At 32.8% G+C, this 5,567-nt stretch overlaps 1 protein-coding gene across 11 annotated transcripts in view; it reads right to left on the bottom strand.

The window, feature by feature from the left end:
* The window catches only part of LOC106877320 (oxidation resistance protein 1), a 367,386-nt gene that overhangs the window by 98,192 nt on the left and 263,627 nt on the right, over positions 1-5,567 (bottom strand). The window contains exon 1 of one of the 11 annotated variants that reach the window (XM_052976275.1): positions 3,245-3,526. The exons of the other annotated variants lie outside the window; for them this stretch is intronic. The gene's annotated coding sequence lies outside the window, so the exon portion shown is untranslated. Of the gene's footprint in view, positions 1-3,244; positions 3,527-5,567 lie in introns of those variants that run through there. 11 annotated transcript variants of the gene reach the window in all.

Genomic DNA, 5,567 nt, shown 5'->3' with positions numbered 1-5,567 from the left:
TATATATATATGTATGTATGTATGTATGTATATATATATATATATATATATGTATGTATGTATGTATGTATGTATGTATGTATATATATATATATATATATACATATGTATGTATGTATGTATGTATGTATGTATATATATATATATATATATATATATGTATGTATCGTCGTCATTTAACGACGTCCGCTTTCCATGCTAGCATGGAAAGCGGACGTTAAACGACAACGATACATATGTATGTATGTATGTATGTATATGTAAAATAAATTAAAAAAAGTTATACAGTAAACAACTAAGAAGCACTTAGAGTCCTCTACATTGTTGTTAGGTCTGCTAGAAAGAGCAACCAAATCTCCCTCAAATCCTGTACTATTTCACTTAAGAAAGTAAGGAAAGGCATGTTGCAGAATGTAATCCAAGATACACTATGCATATAGAGAAAAGATATGGTGTAAACAGGTGCCCTTGTACGTTGGTCAGCTAAATGAAGGTTGACCTGGGATTAAACATGAAGAACAACAGAGGATGAATAGATGGGTGGACAGGATTAGCTCTAAGGGGCAATTAAAAGGAGAAAGAAGAAGACAAAGAAGAAGAGAGCAAAATATTCTCCCATGGTTGGATAGTTGTCGTTTTAGGCTTAGAGACAGGGTTGTTATGGTTTCACAGAATAGATCTGCTCTCTAGTCCTCACTAAATGAAGGAGTTAAAAATAGGTGTGTGTGTGTGTTAATCTGAATAAATATGCATTTTATGTATGTTTCTGACAATTTTTTTTTTTTCAATTCAGTCAATTAGCAATTCCTGTTAACTAACCTAATTTTATACTGTAGTAATTCCAGTATACATGTATACACTGATACATGCACATGTATGTGTGTGTATGTATGCATGGATAGATAGACAGATAGATAGAGATGGTGACAGTTGTGTGTGCATGTATATGTATATATATATATATATATTTCAAGTAGTAACTCTATAGAAAAGTAATAGTAGTTACCACCTCAATGTGGTTGCTCCCATTGATCTGTACAGGACAACCACGTTTACAAGGTGACAACTATGAATTGTATATATATATATATATATATATGTGTGTGTATATATATATATATATATATATATATATATATATATAGAGAGAGAGAGAGAGAGAGAGAGAGAGAGAGAGATGTGTGTATGTTGATTTTCTTATCGGTTTCTGCTGCTTGCTTTTTGTTTGTCTTGTCAATTGAGACACCTACATGCTTAGGAATAAGAGTGGAAAGAAGTTTTTAGTCTGTTGACAGAGCTTAACAGTGAGTTGTCCACTCAGTTTTGGTAGCCAATGACCAGTCTGTCAAGTGCAATTAATATCCCCGTCAGTTTTCTATGAAACGGACATGTATCTGGGGCACATTGGCAATAGTTATCTTGGGCTGAGCTAGGGGCTAGAATTAACTCTAAGGAGCAATTAATAGAAGAAAAAAGAAAACAAAGAAGAAGAGAGCAAAATATTCTCCCATGGTTGGATAGTTGTTGTTTACAACATAGAAATGGAGTTGTATATTCCTCATTAAAATCTTTAGGAAAACAAATGATGACAGGTGTGTGTGTGTGTGTGTGTGTGTTAGTCTCAATAATTATATGCAGGTATTCTTCTGACAATATTTTTTTGTTTTCAATTAGTTACTAGTTTTAATTAACTGACCTAATTTTATATTGCAACATCAATGTACCTGTATGTATGTACATATTGATTTTTTTTTCCCCAATCAATTTCTGTTACCTGTTTAAGTATTCTACTTTATAATCAGGTGAGAGGGTTCAATGCTCAGTTCGATTTTAAAATCCAGTCAGTTTTCTATTTAATAAGTTTACCTAATGAATATTGGTAATACTTTTTTGGGGAGGCTTACCTGGGGTTAAACAACAACAGAGGATGAATAGATGGGTGGACAGAATTAACTCGAAGGAGCAATTAAAAGAAGAAAGAAGAAGACAAAGAAGAAGAGAGCAAAATATTCTCCCATGGTTGGATAGTTGTCGTTTTCGGCTTAGAGATGGGTTTGGGTTAAGGTTTCACAGAACAAGTCTGCTCTCTACTCTTCAGTAAAAACCGAATGACAACAAATGATAAAGGAGTTTAAAATAAATGTGTGTGTGTGTGCATGTGTGTATGTGTGAGAGAGTGTGAGTGTGTGTGTGTGTGTGTGTGTGTGTGTGTGTGTGTGTGTGTGTGTTTATCTCTTAAAACTCCACTTCCATATGCCACAGTAATTGATGTATTAACTTATTAGAAAAAAAAAAGAGGGATAATGTATAAAAGATTAATTAATTAGTAAGATGATGATGATGATGATGCCGAGGCAAGAGGTGTTATATGATGAATGCAGGAGAAATGTATATATCTCAGAAATCAGAATCAGCTTTCTACATGAAGTGTTAAAAAAACATGAATAACAAGAACACTAACATCAACAATACAACAAAAATAAAAAGAGAAACACGAACATGACCACATACAAATTCATGTTGTAGAAATTATTGAATCCTAATTTCTTCAATTACTTTTTCTCTACTTTCTTTTTTTTTTAAGGTTTTACAAAAACAGAAGGTAAGGCATGGCCAGTCTAGTTATAACACCCAAATAGGTAAGATGTGACAAGTCTTAGATTTGTCTTAGGTAGAATATGTCTAGTCTTATATGAGCTGATAGAAAGAGCTGGATACAAAAAATGTGACTAGTCTTAGTGAGATCTGATTAGTTAAGATCTGCCCAGTTTTAGATAAACAGAGTGAAATCTGAATAAGATATGACTAGTCTTAAATAAGCTGATAGAGAGACCTTGAGACCTGAATATGTATGATATGACTAGTCTTAGTAAAAGCTGAATAGGTAAGATCTTACTCGTCTTAGATTAGTGGCAGTAAGATTTGAATGGGGATGGTACAACTAACTTTAAGCTGATAGTAAGACCTTAAGACTTGAGAAGTTACTATAATGACCAGTCTCAGTAAGATCTGAATAGGAAAAATCTGACTGGTCTTTAAAAATTAGCTGACAGTAAAATCTGAATAGATAAGATATAATTAATCTCAAATTAGCTAAATAGATATGATATGACTGGTCTTAAATTAATCAAAGTAAGACTTGAATGTAAATTAAAAGACTTAAAAATTTTCAGTTTAAAACAATAATGACAATAAGAAGAAGAAAAAGAAGTTGAAGAAGAATATTAAGAGAATTTCTTCTTACATGGACATTTTAACTCTTAGAGTCAGCAGCTGAAAGATAATTAAATCTGATGATATTGCAGAAGTCTTTCTTTTGAGTGACACTGTTCAACGAAGGACAGCAGTTTTAAACCCAGAGGTTGAAACAAGAATCTAGTCTACACCACACAGAAACTAAAACTGTTCGGTGCTGTACTGAACCGATGTAAGCTCCAGTAATAATGAACACAGACTGTAGCTTTTGATAAGGTAAACTCTAGAGCCAGGAGGGGAGGTTTGACAATACTAGTAGTCACAACAGTGGAAAGAACAGCAGTGGCAGTGGTGTAACTGGTAGTGGTAGTAGAGGCAGAAGTGTTCAAACTGATAATGAAAGTTTTGAAACAGTTCAAATTGGGAAACGAGGTCCCAGTGAGTGAGTGAGTGAGTGACTGGAGTATATTGGGGTGAGTGTGAATGTATGCATAAAATAATGGTGTATATTATTTTTATGAGTGCATTTTAAATATATATAAATTTATTTTGTGTGTGTGTGTGTGTGTGTGTATGAGGAGAGAGAGAGAAAGTAAGAGGTGAGTGTGTGCATATGGTTTTTGAATTTTGGCCTATTATTTTTCCTGAAATAAATTTTTAGTCAATGCTGACCAACAACAACAACAACAACAACAATAATAATAATGATAATAATGGAATTTAAGATATTTGTGCAAATAAAACAACAACAAAAATACTGCAAAAACAAGGATGGTTCAGGTGAAGGTTTTTAAAAAAGCCAGAGTTTGAATCGACAGAATAACAACTAAAGAAATATTTGTTCAAATACTGGAAATGAAACACTCTTCATCCGTTACATATATATATATACATACATATGAGTGTGTGTGTCTATGTATGCATGTATTTAGTTATCTACTTGTCTGTCTGTCCCTCTCTCTCTCTATATATAGGCACATGGGCATATGTAAGTGTGTGTGTGTGTGTGTGCAACCGTATAAACATGCACAAGTTTTACTCAGTGTGTATAATGAGAATGATAAAGAAGAAATACAGAATACAAAAAAAAAAAAAAAACGAACAAAATTGCTGACTAAAAACTTTGCAACTTTAGTGCATGTGTGTGTGTGTGTGTATTATGTTAGCAAATACATAAAACTGGAAATAAACTCTTTCACAACAACAAAGCAAACATCAATTGAGTAAAAGGATGAAACAGTAAAGAACTCAATACATATGAGGAAGTGCAAAAATATATTCAACTATTATGACTGAAGGAATAATAGAGAGAAGCAAGCGGGAGGGGAAACTGGGTGGGAATTATAAAAAATATGAGTCAGTGGTTGTGATGGTGGTAGTTGGGGTAATTCAACAAACAAATTGCATGCACTGATGTTCACATTTCAATAAGTGCGTTTGTGTGTGTGTGTGTGTGTGTGTGTGTATGTGGAGAAGATATAATATTTCCATTGGTTGATTAGGCTTGTTTGTTTGCTTGTTCCAGTTTGGTTTGAACCAATTACCACATGGAGCATAACAACACTGACCAGTAATCCAAATTGTTGTTATGATAATGGTGTTGTTACTGTAAGCTACAGATTCTTTTGTTTTATTTTTTTTTAACACTGATCTTCATACATACATGTATATATATATATCTATATATATATATACATACTTCGATTCTATTAGACCCTGAAAAAATTATATATATATATATATATATATACATATATATATATATATTTGAAGGTGGGGATTGTTGAGGGGGAAATGTAAGAGAAATCGGAATCTCGAAGATCAAAATAAATAGATGTATGTATGTGTGTATATCTCTATCTATCTATCTATCTATCTATATATATATATATATATATTCGAGAGAGAGAGAGGGAGGGAGAGAAGGAAAAGATACACAGGCTAGTAAAAAGATAGGTAGTTATATCGGTAAATAGTCATGTAGACAGACATATAGATAGACAGAAGATCAGGAAAATAAGTGTGTATATGCATATGTTTGTGTGTGCATATACATATATATATATGTGTGTGTGAGTGTGTGTGTGTGTGTTGGAAACACTGGGACTGAGTTGTTACGAGAGGAAGAATGCTGAGATTTCTTGCTCACAAAAATTCTTCAGAGAAAAGAAAAAAAAAACAAACAAACAAACAGAAAGACAAAAAAGAAAAAAAAATCAAGATAACTGAACAGAGCTGAACTGTAAAGGAAAGCGCAAGCAAGCCTCTTGTAGATCAGGTCTTGAAGTTGAAGGGCATGGGCAGGAAAATAACATGGCTTATATATATGTATACATAGCTATCTGTGTACTTAAGGGTATTGATCATCGTAA

This window comes from Octopus bimaculoides, chromosome 24, assembly GCF_001194135.2.
Source record: "Octopus bimaculoides isolate UCB-OBI-ISO-001 chromosome 24, ASM119413v2, whole genome shotgun sequence".
Taxonomy (NCBI): domain Eukaryota; kingdom Metazoa; phylum Mollusca; class Cephalopoda; order Octopoda; family Octopodidae; genus Octopus; species Octopus bimaculoides.
This window is presented reverse-complemented; position numbering and strand designations above follow the sequence as displayed.